Below are 16,066 nucleotides of genomic sequence, written 5' to 3' on the forward strand. Positions count from 1 at the left end.
ACCATCGTTCCCGCTGGCTCTGCGGTCAGGGCTGCCAGCGTCCAGCCAGAGCGGGGTGGGGGCGCCGGTGGCCTCTGCTCCTCCTTTAATAGACCAAAGGACTCCGGCGGCTGAGCTCTTTTTCCTAATTTAAAGATATTTTCAGGCGTTCGCGAGCTCCCCTACGGTGAAGCAGGAAGGTTGGAGAGGGGGGCCTGGAAACTCTCATCGCGGCTGCCGGGAAGACGGGGGAAGAGGCAAGGGGTGGGGGGGTGCGGGGGTTTGGGATTGGTTTGGGGCCAAGGGTGGGGCGCTGGGGAGATACGGAGCCCCACGTCGCGTTCTGTGGTCTCCCCTGCCTCAGTTTCCCCTCTCTGGACTGTCTGCATGCCTCGCGGGAAGGTAGGCCGGTGCAGACGGACCTAAAGCACGGGTCTCTGCTAAGCGGGGGCTCTTCGGGGTCAACTCCGGAGGCCTCAACTCGGGAAGCAGATGGAGGAGGCCTGTTCGCTCTCAGTCTGGCACCCCCGGCGCCAGGGCGGGAAGGAGCGTTAGGGACTCGGGCCAGCGGGTGCAGCCGCCTCCGCGCCGGAGGATGGGGCTCCTCCTCGGTTGCTCTCCGGGGCAGGAGGGCGCAGGGAAAGCGGGAGGGCGACCCCACAGGGCGCGGCTGGAGGGGACCTGGAAGCTCGGGACACTTTGGGGGGGGTGGCTCCAGCTGTCCCCACTGTCCCCCTCCCAAGGCCCACCTCCTGGCCTGTTCTGCCTCCCGGGGTGTCACCTGCTTAGGCAGCCCTTCCCTCCCCTACTCCGGGTTCCCAGCCCGCCCCTCGGTCCCCTCCCCCTCCCCGCCGCCTGCCCGCCAGCCCTCCTCCCCCCCCACAGGCTCCCGCCTCCCCGTGGCTCTCCCAGCCCCCTCCCTCCCCTTCCCTCCCTCCCTCCATCACTCTCTCTGCCTCCCTCTCCCCTTCCTCCCTCCATCCTGGCCTGCCTTCCCACCTTCCCCGGCAGGAGCGCGGGGCCCGCACCCCCAGCCCCCCTCCCCTGCCCCTGCTCCCCCTCTCCTGCCCCTCCCCCCTCCCCTGGCCCCCCTCCCCCTCCCCCTGCTCCGCGCCTCCGCCGGGGCCGCCGCCATCTTGCGGGCCGCGGGGCGGGCGCGGCGGGCGCGGGGAACAATGCATCTTTTATGAAGCGCGCCCCGCTCCGCCTGGAAACCGCACATTAAGGCCGCACTGATTTCCCTCGGCACAGACGGGGGCTCTCCCGGGCGCCCCCGCTCCGAGGCCCGGGAGCATCGGGGCGGGGGGCGGGGGGACCTGGGGCGGGGCGGGGGGAGGTCATTGCTCCGGGGTCCCCCCCCCCCGCAAACCCTGCGCCCCGCGCCCTCCCCGCGCCAGCCCGTCCCGCCCGGGGCCCCGCGGGCGGACCTCGCCGGGCAGGGCAGCCCGGCCGCGAAAGCGGGGGGCGGGGGGGGGGGCGGGGGGGGCGTGGGGGGGATGGGCTCGGGGCTCTCCGGTGACTCCGGGGCTGACACCAGGCGGCACCGGGGGCCCAGCACAGTGTCCCCTTCCCAGCTCTGGCCTCGGCCGGACCCGCTGGGCCGGAGCCCCGAGGCTGCGCTGGCGGCCTGCTCTCCGCGGCCAGGCGGCCTGGGGCGCGTGTCCCCACCCCTCGGCTCCGGAACCCAGAACCTGCCGGGGCGCCCCTCCTCTCTGGGCCCCGTTTCCTGCCCCTGTTCTCTTGCATCTTGCCACCGCACTCCCGCCCCCTCCCCTCCCCTCCCCTCCCCCACACCCCCGCCCCCTCCCCCGCGCGCTAATGGCCCGGTGGCGGGCGGCTCCGCGGCTGTTTCCGGGGGAGGCGGGTTGCAGCCAGCGGAGAGGAATCACACACTCGTAAATCCGGGATAATGACGGCGGTGCTAATGGGGCTGGCGGCGGCGCCCAGCGGGCCCCTCCACCCCCGAACACGCGCAGGAACCTGCCGGGCCTGCCGCCGCCGCCCTGGGGGTGCCCGGGCCCTGAACCGGCCCTCCTGGGCACTCAGCGTCCAGGCTCGCTTGGGACATCTCTGGTACCCCGCGCTGCCCTCTCAGTTCAGCCTGCACCTTGGCACTTGCCTGGCCTCCGACCCAGCGGGACAGGCGGGTTACTGAGGTTGCCTTGGCCAAGGTCTCGCGGCTTCTGCTCTGGGCCCCACGTGTCCTTACAGCAGCCCAGAGGGGTCTTTGATGGCAAGGGGGCTCCTGTCGTCCTTCTATTGCCAACGCTGCAGTCGGTCTCCATTGCTCTGAGATTACACCCAAATCCCTCTCTGCGTTGCCTACTTCACTCCAGCCCCGCTGAGCCTTCGCCCTGGCTGTTCCCCCTTCCCGGAACACCCTTCCCTCTAGATCTCACCTGACTCACCAGCTCTGCCTCCTTCCTCAAGCCCCAGCTCCGTGTCACCACCCCAGGCATCCTGCCTCAACTGCCTTTCCAGCAAGTCCCCCTCTCTGACAATGCCTGTTTATTCGTCTTCATGTTTATGGCTTGCCTCGACTTTCCCTGCTAGAATACGGTCTCTCTTTAAGCCCCGACTCTTCTTTTCGGTGTGTGCCACAATATTATGTGGCACCTACTAGATTTTCAAATATGTGTTGAATGAATTAAATAAATAAGAACGTTGTGACTATTGAAGAATATAACCGATGTAAAGTCCTTGGCATGTCATAGGCATTCAGTAGACCAGGGCACCTACCTTCTTCAGGAAGATGGAACTGGAAAAGGACCCGTGGCTATTTGATCGTGCGGCCACTCCCAGCCCAAGACCTAGCGAGATAAATTGGAGGAGGAAGTATTCCCCCAAGAGGAACATATTTGCAATGCATATCGCTTGCAAAGGATTCGTACCCAAAATATATAAAGAGCGCCTACAAATCAATAAGACGGTCAACGGAATTTACAGAATAATAGGAGACTCGGAAAGTTAATAAAAGAGGATTTCAAAATGGCCAACGAGGTGCCCATCATCATGAGTCATCAGAGAAATGCAAATAAAGCCACAACGAGATTCTATAACACGCCCACCGGAATGGCTAAAATGAAAAAAGACTGATACCAAGTGTTGGCAAGGTTGTGGAAGATACTGGAACTTTCATACGCTGCTGGTGAGAATGTAAAATGGAACAGCCACTTTGGAAGACTGTCGGGCAATATCTCCTCAAACTGCACATACACTTGCCTAGGACCAGCAATCTCATCCCTGGGTATTTATTTAAAAAAAAAAAAAAAGTGAACCTGTCTCCTGTCTGTGTTCACCAAAAGACACATACGAGAATCTTCCTAGCAGCTTTATTCACAATAACCAAACACAGCAAACTACTTAAATACCCGCCAGCAGTAAAAATAAATAAGCAAATTGTGGTACATTCCCACGATGGAATACTACGCAGCAAAGAAAAAGAGTGGACTAATAATGTAATGACAGGAATGATTCTCACAGGCTCGATGTCCCGTGAAAGACACTAACCACAAGAGAGAACACACCACGTGTGGTTCCGTTCCTATGAAGTTCAAGGATAGGCAAAACTAATCTATGAAGAAAGAGTCAGATTGGAGCATATTGACTGGGAAAGCGCATCTGGGAACTTTCTGGAGGGACGGACATGTTCTCTTTGATTTCGTGGATACACACGCATATATGAGTGTAAAAGTTCATCGAGATAGAATTTAAGATCCGTGCACTTCACCTTATGCAAGTTATGCCTCATTTAAAAAAAAAGAGAAGGCCGGGCGCTGTGGCTCACGCCTGTAATCCTAGCTCTTGGGAGGCCGAGGCGGGCGGATTGCTCAAGGTCAGGAGTTCAAAACCAGCCTGAGCAAGAGCGAGACCCCGTCTCTACTATAAATAGAAAGAAATTAATTGGCCAACTGATATATATATAAAAAATTAGCCGGGCATGGTGGCGCATGCCTGTAGTCCCAGCTACCTGGGAGGCTGAGGCAGAAGGATCACTCGAGCCCAGGAGTTTGAGGTTGCTGTGAGCTAGGACGCCACGGCACTCACTCTAGCCTGGGCAACAAAGCGAGACTCTGTCTCAAAAAAAAAAAAAAAAAAAAAAAAAAAAGAGAGAGAGAGAGAGAGAGAGAGAGAAGAAACCGCCCCCAGAGCTGTGTGTGATCCATATGCTTTGTGAATCCTGGCGCCTTCCTCCTGGGAGGTTTCACTACAGTCTTCCAGGCTGGACAAAGTTGGAAATTGTGAAAAGCTGCCCCGGATTCAGGAGGGAAGTTCCCCGGTGTCCCTAGGATGAGGAGGGTTGACAGCCTCCCCTGGCCTTGGGGCGTGGGCAGTTCGGTGTGAGGGCAAGGGGTTGATCTTGAAGTTTCTTTCCTGCCCCCTCTCCCCCCTTCCGGCCCAGGCTGCGGTCCCAGCTGACTCCTGTGCCCACGACTGCTAGTGACTTGGGTTGCCATGGCAATGGGGCTTCCAGGCACCCCTGGGAAGCTGCTGGTCCGCCTCATTGCCTCATCTTATGGGGAGCTGCTCTGCCCCCTTAAAAACATGAAATGAGAGCGAAGTGAGGGAGGACCCCCCCCCTCATTCTCTGCTCATGGAGGAGGTCCTTCTGCCACAAGCTTTGCCCCAAACCCCTGCTTTGGAGAGGAGCAACGGAGTGGCACCCAGCAGTGGCTGCAGATGGAGAGGGGTTGGCGCCGGCCCCGGGTTACGCCAGCCTGCCCAGGTTCTGCAAAAGACGAAGAACACTGTCTTCTTCCAGCTCCAACTTTTCTCATTTGTTCATTCTTTTTTATTCTGCAGGAGGCATGAGGTGACATAGCTAAAAGGAACACTGCATTTGGTAGCCTTACTATGTGGCCTTGGCTTAGTATTTATTTATTTATTTATTTATTTTTGAGACAGGGACCTGCTCTGTCTCCCAGGCTGGAGTGCAGTGGCATCATCATAGCTCTCTGCAGCCTCGAACTCCTGGGCTCAAGCGAGCCTCCTGCCTCAGCCTCCCCAGTGGCTGGGACTACAGACGTGCACCAACATGCTTGGCTGATTTTTAAATTTTTTGTAGAGACAGGGTCTTGCTATGTTGCCCAGGCTGGTCTCGAACTACTGGCCTCAAATGATCCTCCCACCTTGGCCTCCCAAAGTGCTGGGATTACAGGCATGAGCCACTGCAACATTTTTTAACCTTTCTGTTTCCCCTTTTACAAAATTGAGATAGTAATAGTTCCTACTTTACGGCGTTATTGTGTTATTGTGAGGAGTAAAACGGATTAATACACACAAAGTGCCTAAAACAACTTCTGGCATATAGTGGTTGTGCAATAAATCTATTTTTTTATGTGCCAGGTCACATGTCCATCACTTTGATGTGTAATATCATATGTAACCCTCATAGCAGCCTGTGAGATAGCCAGGATCATACCCATTTCATAGATTAGGTAACTGAGGCTTGTCCTCAGAGATTAGAGCAATCTATGGTGTCCCAGAAGTCCTGGACCCTTGAACTACCCCAGCCTCAGCTTAGCTGTAAACTGGGCCACTAGCTCCAACCTGAGGGTGCAGAGAGGAACTGCCTGGACCTGCCCTCCACCCTCTTTCTCCCTGCTTCATGTGAATATTAAGAATATTATTAAGTATTAAGAATACTTTAGGGCTAGAGTCCTCACCAGTCATGATGGCTTACTGTTCCTGACCTCTATCTTTTACTTTCCACAGAGGTTGCAGGAAATCCTTCCTCTCTTGGGGCTAAAAACTCCCATACATTACAGAGGAACCCTCTTGACTCCCATCCCAGCTCCCTCCTTAGAGGACCCACTGTTGAATGTTTGGAGCATATCCTTACAGGCCTTTTTCTGAACGTTTACATAAACCTATTCCCACTTATATATATACACAGTATTGATTTGCGGGATATCTTAATTTGGGTTCCCCCAAAGGCAGAGACCCTGAGACAAGGATTTGGGGGCAAGTTATTGGCCTGGGAGGCGATCCCAGGGAGCAGCATTAAGGATGCTGGGAAGTCAAAAAGGAATGAATGGCAGGTGGCGACTTTCAAAGATGGCCGCCCCTGATATTTGTCCTATCACACAGGTTCTTCTTGCAAAGTGCTGATGCTCCTCCCATGGGAGGCGGGGCCTGTGTTCCTGCCCCTTGAATCTGGGTGGGGCTTGTGGCGGCCCCAACCAATGGAGTATTAAGGAGGTGATTCTGGGAGGCATTGGAGGCTGGGTCATAAAAGGTGGCTGTCACCTGGCCTATCTCTTTCTCTCTTCAATTCGTGCCCTGGGAACCCAGCCGCCATGTTGTGAGGAAGCCCAGGCCACATCAGGGTCCATATGTGGGTGTTCCAGCCCCAGCTGGGTCCCCAGCCGACAGCCACCATCGGCCACCAGTTATGCAAGGCGCAAGTTGACCCGTTTCATGACTTCAGCCCCCACCTTTGGGGCTTCCGGCTGATGTCTCAGACATTGGGGAGCAGAGATAAGCTGTTCCCCTTGTACCCTGTCTGAATTCCTGACTCAGAGAAACATGAGAGATAATAAATAATCATCGGTTTAAGCCACTGAGTCCTGGGTAATTTGTTAAGCAGGATTAGGTAATTAATACAACAGGGAACGGAAGGAATATTAATGAGCGGAGAGGGCATTCCTGAGCATGTGACCACTGGGGGCACCTGAGACTCAGTCCTGCCAGGGACCTCTGGGAGACTGTGTAGCTCATGCATTTCTGAGCTGTCCCCACGAGGTGAAGAACTTGGGGAACATCCGCCAGCTCCCCCTCCTCGGAGGCTGGAGGCTGCTCGGGCAGGGGCAGTAACTGCCTCACTGCTCCCCCAAAAGCTCCCCGCTAAGGGTGCTGCTGCCCGGGCTGGGGTGCGGTTCCCTGCACGGGCTCAAGTGATTCTCTTGCCTCCGCCTCCTGGGATTGCGGGTGTGAGCCACCGCGCCTGGCTATATTCTTCCAACATTTTTAACATAGTTTGTATCATACCACACACCATGTTTGGAAGCTTGCTTTCATTATTGTCTTCCTTTCCTGAGGCCACCGAAACACATCACCGCGATCTGGGCGGCTTAAAACAGCAGAAATTTATTCTCCCACGGTTCTGGAAGCCATAAGTCTGAAATCAAGGTAGCCCCAGGCAGGGCCAGAGTCCCCCTGAAAACTCGGGGGCACAGAATCCTTTCTCATCTCTTTCAGCTTCCGGTGGCTTCTGGGATCCTTTGGCCATCTCAAATCTCCTTGTCTTTTCTTTTCTAAGGACACCGGTTATGGGACTTAGGGCCCACCCTAAAATCCAACATGAAATCTTTAACTCCATTCCATCCGCAAAGACCCAGCTTCCAGGCTGGGCGCAGTGGCTCAGGCCTGTAATCCCAGCACTCTGGGAGGCCGAGGCAGGAGGATTGCTCGAGGTCAGGAGTTCGAAACCAGCCTGAGCAAGAGTGAGACCCCGTCTCTACTATAAATAGGAAGAAATTAATTGGCCAACTAATATATATAATATATATAAAATTAGCCGGGCATGGTGGTGCATGCCTGTAGTCCCAGCTACTCGGGAGGCTGAGGCAGGAGGATCGCTTGAGCCCAGGAGATTGAGGTTGCTGTGAGCGAGGCTGATGCCACGGCACTCACTCTAGCCTGGGCAACAAAGCGAGACTCTGTCTCAAAAAAAAAAAAAAAAAAGACCCAGCTTCCAAATCAAGCCACCTTCATGGGTACCAGGCGCTAGCACTCAGACATGTCTTCGTGGGGGTCACAATTCAACCCGTTATGATCACGACAGATTTTGGTACTTTTTCCACCTGTTTTATTTTAGTCTCGCTTTCCATGGTCTGAGCCATAATTCTTTTAACCCATTTCCTGCTGTTGATAAACTTTAGATTGTTGCCAACATTTTGTGTGCATCGTCTTGTGCGAGAAAACAAAGATTTCTCCAAGGGGCGCTCCCATTGGTGGAAGAACAGGCTGGTTTTGAACTTGAGGAGGGAAGGACAAGATAGTTCCCATTAGATAGGCCCTCTAAATTCGCTTTTCACCCTTCCTCACTTGGATCCTAGGGCAGATACGGGGCCCCCTGGTCCCTTGGCTTGCAGTTGGGGGGGTCAGCCAACTGGGAGGGGATGAGTCACCTTCACACCCTGTCCTGAAAGCTGGTCACCCACCTGCCCCACGGCCACAGCTCCTAGAGATAGTAACATCTTCCCAATGTCACTGAAATCTTTTCCAACTTCCCTTATCTTTATAACAGACTTTGTAATGGCAGAGTCTGCCTCCCATGGGGACCCTAACCAAAAAGCGTTCTTCCTCCTCCTGAACTGGTTAGATTTCAGGAGAATTTTTAAATATTCAACTTATTTTTTTCTTATTCCAGGCAGGAAACACACGCAGTATAAACCAACAGACAATAAAGATCTCCTGCATTTCCAGCCTTGAGCAACATTTCCACTGTTGATCTTTAGGTATTTATCCTTCTTATCTTACTCAGGGCAGGGCTTTAGGGTCAGACGGAGCCAGGCCTGAATCCCAGCCTGACCACTCTCTGCTGTGTGATCTTGGGCAAATTTCTCAACCTCTCTGAGCTTTCATTTTCCTCATCTCTAAATGGGGTAATCATAGTGTCTACTTTATCAGATTTCTGGGAGGTACAAATGCCCAGAGGCTGATCTTATTCTGTATAGAAATGTTATAGATTGTTTTTCAAATCCTTGTTCAGGCCTTCTATAGATAGCAGGATCTCAGCCCCTCCTTTGTGTGAACAAGATAAATTTTGGTCTTCTTCCATAGTCTTAGAACCTCAGGCTGCTGTGGGGTTTTGAGATCTTATGTCTGTTTTTATAGTTTTTTGGTTAGTCCCTTCAAAAATTCAAGTGAGTGAGCCAGGCACGGTGGCTCACGCCTGTAATCCTAGCAGTCTGGGAGGCTGAGGCAGGCGGATTGCTCGAGGTCAGGAGTTCGAAACCAGCCTGAGCAAGAGCCAGACCCCGTCTCTACTATAAATAGAAAGAAATTAATTGGCCAACTAATATATAGAGAAAATTAGCCGGGCATGGTGGCGCATGCCTGTAGTCCCAGCTACTCGGGAGGCTGAGGCAGAAGGATTGCTTGAGCCCAGGAGATTGAGGTTGCTGTGAGCGAGGCTGACGCCACGGCACTCACTCTAGCCTGGGCAACAAGCAAGACTCTGTCTCAAAAAAAAAAAAAAATTCAAGTGAGTGTTTTATTGAGCATTTACTAGGTGCCAGGCACCATGCTAAACCCTCAACAGACATGATTTTCTGTAACCCTCAGAAGAACTCATTTTACAGAAGGGGGAACCAAAGCCAGGCATGGTGGCTTGTGCCTGCAGTCCCAGCTACTTTCGGGAGACTCAGGCAGGAGGATCGCTTGAGCCTAGGAGTTCAGGGCTGTAGTGAGCTGCCACTGCACCACTGCACCACTGCACTCCAGCTGGGCAACAGGATGAGACTCTGTCTCTAAAAAAATAAAAGTAAGGCCGGGCGCGGTGGCTCACGCCTGTAATCCTAACACTCTGGGAGGCTGAGGCGGGTGGATCGTTTGAGCTCAGGAGTTCCAGACAAGCCTGAGCAAGAGCGAGACCCCGTCTCTACTAAAAATAGAAAGAAATTACTTGGACAGCTAAAAATATACAGAAAAAATTAGCCGGGCATGGTGGTGCATGCCTGAAGTCCCAGCTACTCGGGAGGCTGAGGCAGGAGGATCACTTGAGCCCAGGAGTTTGAGGTTGCTGTGAGCGAGGCTGACGCCATGGCACTCACTCTAGTCTGGGCAACAGAGTGAGACTCTGTCTCAAAATAAATAAGTAAATAAATGTAAAAAAATAAAAGAAGGGGGAATCAAGGTACAATTAGGAAGTAGAGAAGGAGGCAAGATTTCATTCCATCCTTTGCCATCAGCGCTGGTATGTCCCCCTTGCCTATTTCCTTGCCTGCACTTGACATTACGAAGCTTGTTACTACTGTGTCAAAACCACAAGTCCATGGGCTATAAATAAGGATCACGAGCATCAGTTCAACTTCACAAAAATACAATAACCATCCACGCATGCCGGACCTTATGCTTCTCAAGGCAAAACAAATGGGACCCCCACCTTCTTGGAGTTGACAAGACCGCTGGGCCACACAGCGCCTGCATGGGCTTTGTGATCTGTGTTCCCCTGCAGCCATGGACAGTTCTTCTTTGCATTGAGTTCTAGACGGTTAAACAATGACTGGGAGACAACAAGGTGGTGTTACTAGTGGCGCCAGGTCTAGGAAGGGGAGCGATTTTGGGGGTTGGAGGGGAACAAGGGAGACTGTAGTCCAAGGGGCTAGGGGCCCAAGCCTTGGCCCGCACATGTCTGCATTTGAACCCCAGATACTTGCGGTGTGACCTCGGACAAGCCCTCTCATCTCTCTGTGCCTCAGTTTCTCGGTCTGTAAAACAGACCTAGTAACACTATTATAGCAACCTGCCTCCTCCAATGGTGGGGTGAAAACTCAGGGAGCTATGGAAGGCTTTAGACAGCGGCTGGTACACAGCAAGCACTCAATAAATGAGAGCCTCGGTTATGATGCAGTGATCCCTTGCGGCTCCCGGGGGAGCAGCTGGCAGGAGAGGCCAGATTCTGAGCGCACAGGGAGCCGGGCCGCCTGGCAGAAGCTTTGCAAGCAGAGCCTGGAGCGGCTGCCGCGGGTGGGGCTGCCCGGCCGGCCTGTGAATTACCTCTCAGGGTCACGGGGCTCCAGGAGCCCCTCCGAGGGGATCCTCGCTCAGCCCTCTGCATATTGATCTCAGCTAATCTCTCCGCAGGCGGGCGGGCCTCTAAATCCTCTTTTAACTCTGCTTTCCTGCCCTTTCTGGGCGCGGAGGCCCCGGGCTGGGTTTAGCTCTCGGCTTGCAAAGCCCGAGCGCGCGGGGAGACGCGTGGGCCCCAGGAAACGGAGGAGGGGTGGTGTGATGGGGAGAGCGGGGACACCCCGGGGGGCCAGAGGGCCAGGACCCTCGCCATCGGCGACCCCCCCACCCCCACCCCTCCCGCCTTGGAATCCTCCTCTGTCGCTGCAATCCGGGCGAACGCCCCTCCGCGCCCTGCGCCCTGCGCCCTGCCTTGGCCTCCGCGGTCCCCACCCGGGGGGCTCGCGAGGATTTGGGAGCTGGCGCGCGGCCCCGCTTCGCTCGTCGTTCTCCCTCCTCGCCTTAAAGAAGCCGAAACTGCTGGAAGCAGCCGCCGGGCCCGGGCCTGGCTCGGCGCTGCCCGGGTAATTAGGCTGCGTCCTCCGAGGGCGCCCGGCTTTGGCGGGAGCTGCGCGCGCCCCCAGCCCCGGGCGATGCCGGCCGTCCAGGGGGCTGCCTGCGAGCCCGGGCCTCGGTTCCCACATTTGAAGTGGGCTCGCGTTGGACGGTGGGGAAGCCGGGGCTTCTGCAGGGGCGCGGGGGGCGGGTCTGGGAGGAATCTGGGGGGGAGGCAGGCGCGGAGGTGGGGGGCAGCGTCAAAGGGTCGGGCTGCAGACGGAGCAGCCTGGGTTCAAATCCGGCCTCCACCACCCTCCCCTGGGAGATGCTCAGCTGGTGACTTGACTTCTTGGAGTTGTTTGTCGTCATCTGTCACCTGCCAGCTGCCCCAGGTCAAGAGCCCAGTGAGTCTAAGGACCTGGTTCAGCCCACAGGCACAGGAAGGACAGTTGCGGGGAGGGGCAGGCTGCTGGCTCCTACTTTCTGGAGCTCCCCGGGTGCAGGCGGAAGCTGGCCCAGTACCTGCTCCTGTCCGCCAGGTGTGGATGGCATGGTGTGGGTGCGACTCCCTGGGCTGAGACGGGGAGGGGGCCCACTGGCCCGGTGGCCAAGGGTCTGGGCGGGCTCTAGTTCATATCTGACCGGGAATGCGTGATGGAATCCACCGTCTTCTCAGAGTTCAGGGTCAGGCACGAGCGACTCCGTGCCTGCCTCGACCTGAGTCTCAGTGGGTGTACATACCTGGTGCACACCTGGCACATACCTGGCCCGCACGTGGCGCACACCTGTCGCATATGTTCCAGGCTTCCAGCCACTGATCCATCTTGGTCCTGCTCAACCAGTGTCAAAGAGGCACCTGAGTGGGGTCACCCTTCCTGTTAAAACACAAAACTGGGAATGCAAAAAGAGCACTCGCGCCAGGTGCTGCCCTAGATGAGTTTCCACTCACTGACTCACTTCATTGTCACAGCACCCTGTTAGCTGTCGGAGCATTCATTCCCTGCGCTCCCCTTTCTGGGCACAAGGTAGAACTAACTGTACTTACTTCCTGCCTGCTTTGTGTGAACGAGGTCATGTGACCAGCTGTAACCAATGAGCTGTGAGCGAAACTGACGCGTCATTCCCAGGCTAGAGCGTTTAACTGCGCGTGCCAGACCCTCCAAAGCTCTTATTTTCTTCCAGGCATGGCAGCAAGCGACGTTCCAGAATGTTCTGGAGTGTGGCTGCTCCCGTCATAACTACGATGAGCAGAGCAGAGCCTCCCTGGACGGGCCCAAAATGGACATGCGGCACCAGTGAGAAATAAACCTTGTGGTTTTCAGCCACTCGCTGAGCTGTCTATGCAGCATAACCTGGCCCAGCCTGATTATTAGAAGCTGCACTCCTATTTTACAGGGGAGGAAACTGAGGCACACACAGGTGAAGTCGCGTTCCCCAGTCACCCAGCTAGTAAGTGACGTGAGTTAGACTCTGAGCTGTCTGATTCCAGTGTCTGGGCTCTTATTTCTAAACTGTTATCCTGGGGACGGGGATGGGAAGGGGGGGTCCCTGAACATATGGTAATCTCATAAACCTTGGCAGATTCTAGGTGGGCTTGGTCTCTGCTGGCCTGCTGCCTCTGATTATTGGGCTTTTTGTTTCTTTCTGTCTTGAGCGCTGGCACTCTTGGATGGTCCCCCTCATTCGCCTCCCTTGGGGTAGATCTAGAAGGCAGGATAAAAGGACCAAGGAGATGTCTCTTTCCCCAACCGGCCATCTGGAAAGTTTAGCTTGTTCAGCTCAGTCTTGACCCTCTGATGCTGGAAGTCCTGGCAGATCCCCACCCTGTCCCCTGCTCCTCCAACACTCCCGATCACATGACCCCTAACACTTTCGTCCCATGGGCTGGAGATCACACGTTTGCTCCAAGGGAGAGAAATCTTGAGACCAGAGAGCTGAGCCACTGAGTTTCTGGGTCCCGAGGTGAGCCCCGAGGTGAGGTTTCGGAAACGGCTGCTCAGTTGTTCACCCCTCAGCCTGCTTCCTGTCACCTTCCAAGGTCTCTGAGTCCCCTCTGCACTCTCGGAGGCTTCCAGGGAAGACCAGCCAGACAGGGCTCAGGACGGACACCTCCAAGCAAACCTCAACCCCTCCTGCCCCGGCCAGTTAACGTGACACTTATTCTACATTAGATAGCAATTGGGCCAATTTTCTGCTGTAATTAAAACCTCCACAGACATGCTCCCTGCTCATCGGTGATGACTTTATTAACCCGCAGCTCGGAAGGCACGTGGGGGCAGGAAAGAGGGAAGGACGGAAGAGATTTTGCCATGGATTGGGAGGGCGGACCCCAGGAGGGGCTGGCTTTGGAGCTGGCCTTTCTCCTTTGGGGGCTCTGGGCAGGGGCGGACAGATGCGTGTGTTTGCTGCTTCTGTCGTGGGGACCTAGAAACATCTACTCCTACCACCCTGACCCGCTGTAGAACCAGGACTGCCATCCCATAATCGAGTGCAAATCCACTCCTTCCTTCCTTCCTTCCTTCCTTCCTTCCTTCCTTCCTTCCTTCCTTCCTTCCTTCCTTCCTTCCTTCCTTCCTTCCTTCTTTTTTTTTGGATAGGGTCACTCTGTTGCCCTGGGTAGAGTGCAGTGGTGCCATCATAGCTCACTGTAGCCTCAAACTCCTGGGCTCCCGTGATCCTCCTGCCTCAGCCTCTCGAGTTGCTGGAACTGCAGGCGTGCACACCTCGCCCAGCTAATTTTTTTATTTTTAGTAGAGACAGGGTCTTGCTCTTGCTCAAGCTGGTCTCGAACTCCTGAACTCAAGTGTTCCTTCTACCTTGGCCTTCTAGAATGCTAGGATTACAGGCATGAGCCACCACTCCTGGCCTCTTTCTTTGTTTTTTTACAAAAAAAAAAATTGTAATTTTAATTTTTTAATTTTAGAGATTGGGATCTACTTATATTGCCCAAACTGGACTCCAATGATCCTCCTGCCTCAGCCTCCCGAGTAGCTGGGACTACAGGCATGTATCACCACGCCCGGCTAAATGCATCCTTTCTCTTAGCCTCAGTTTTCTCATCAGTAAAATGGGGCGAGTGGCCCCTACCTATTGCACAGTCTTGCTTTGTACTTACAACTGGGCACCGGGGCCGAGGGGCTTTGTAAGTGGAACAGCCCCCGAGGTGCCCTGGCTGGAGTCGTGGCACCCAAAGCCGCTGGTGGCTCCAGTACCATTCTCAGTTCTGCCCAAATGTACCATGACCCTTTTCCTTCTCTCTTGCACAGTTTTCCTCCCTTCTCTTCCTGCTCCTTTCTTCTCACGCCTCTGTCTTCTGTTTCTCTCTCTGCCCCTCCCCTCTCCCCGCCACTCCACTCGCAAGCCCCAAACTCGAGGATGTGAGAAAGTTCCAGCAGAAATTGCAATCTCCTCTCCTCTCCTGTGGCTCCCAGATAAGACAGTAAAAATCCGATTTTCAGCAATTTGCTTCATTTGTGAGCTCTCCGGAGTCTCTCTTTCTCCCTCTGACATGAGCTTAGCAAAATTGCCGGGGCGGAGTGGATATTTTTAACCACTTAGTCGTCAGAGCAGGTTCATCAAAAAGTTTTGCAAGAAACTGGCACGGGCCCTGCACGTGGGGCTGACTGCGGGGCCAGGGGCTGGCGGCAAGCTCCGGGGGATTAGTGGAGCAGCTGCTAAGGAAAGGATGTGGCCGACTGAAGGCAATGGAGTGCCCTTAGGAGGAGGGAGAGAGGCCCCCAGCAGGAGGGAGGCTGTGGAGGAACCCCAGCCTTTCTTATCTCTGACGCCTGCCCTGACTGACTCCCAGCCCAAACCAGAGGCCAAGGGAGACCAGGGGTGCAGAACTAGAGCTCGGCTCCCAGGACACAGAGCAGCCCACCAGTTGACCATGGGGGTGGAGGGGACAGAGAATGACCCTCACTGATGCCACTTTTTGTGTGTGTGTGTGTGTGACACAGGGTTTGCTCTTTTGCCCAGGCTGGAGTGCAGTGGCTTCATCATAGCTCTCTGCAGCCTCGAACTCCTGGGCTCAAGCGATCCTCCTGCTTCAGCCTCCAAGTACCTGGGACTGCAGGCGGGCACCACCACGCCCTGCTAATTTATAGATTTTTTTTTTTTTTTGGTACAAACAGGGTCTCACTATGCTGCCCAGGCTGGTCTCGAACTCCTGGCCTCAAATGATCCTCCTGCCTCTGCCTCCCAAACCTCTGGGATTACAGGCGTGAGCCACCACACGGAGCCTGGATGCCGAGTGTTCTCTCTTCTTTACACACCCATCAGCGACAACCCTGATAAGCCAGTCCGGGGGCCCAAAGGCAACTCCTTCCCCGAACCAGAGAGGGGGTGCAGGAACGATGAACATTTATTTAGCACCTACTGCGTACGAGGCACAGGCTAGTTGCTTTGGGTGTCAATGCGACTTCACTGAATCCCCACAATGGTCCGTGAAGGAAGCCTCTTTCTTTTTTCTTTTTTGCTCTCAGTGCCTCAAACAATAAAGAACTTTATTTCCTTCTCACTTAAAACAGTCTGAGTGTGGGTGTTCCAGGGCTGGGGTGGCGGGGGCCAGGCCCTTTCTTTCTCCGGCGCCACCACCACCTACAGGGTGGAGCACCTTCCACCCTCTGGCCAGTGGGGAGGACAAAAGTGAAGGCTCAGCCCTGAGCCTTCCCGGAAGATTCCCACGGCACAGCTGCTCGCGCGCCATTGGCCAGAGTGTGGTCACATGACACCAGCTTCCAGGAATGCTGGGAAATGTAGTCTTTCTCCTAGACATCTGCGCTCCCAGCTGAGATAACGGGGATGTTCTATTGATGTAAAAGACAAGGAACATGGCCGGGCGCGGTGGCTC

The 16,066-nt window shown here is 55.0% G+C and overlaps 2 long non-coding RNA genes across 2 annotated transcripts; one reads left to right on the forward strand and one right to left on the reverse strand.

Moving 5' to 3' along the window:
- Positions 1-285: 285 nt before the first annotated feature.
- Positions 286-15,724, forward strand: LOC105867969 (uncharacterized). Its single transcript, XR_012918814.1, has 3 exons — positions 286-381; positions 8,354-8,441; positions 15,348-15,724. It is a non-coding gene; the product is annotated as an uncharacterized LOC105867969 (long non-coding RNA).
- On the reverse strand, positions 7,788-12,251 carry LOC105867968 (uncharacterized). Its single transcript, XR_001152498.3, has 4 exons — positions 12,172-12,251; positions 11,978-12,089; positions 10,091-10,210; positions 7,788-7,958 (listed from the first exon to the last, which is right to left on the reverse strand). It is a non-coding gene; the product is annotated as an uncharacterized LOC105867968 (long non-coding RNA).
- Positions 15,725-16,066: the final 342 nt, after the last annotated feature.

Source organism: Microcebus murinus, chromosome 4 (genome assembly GCF_040939455.1).
Source record: "Microcebus murinus isolate Inina chromosome 4, M.murinus_Inina_mat1.0, whole genome shotgun sequence".
NCBI lineage: Eukaryota > Metazoa > Chordata > Mammalia > Primates > Cheirogaleidae > Microcebus > Microcebus murinus.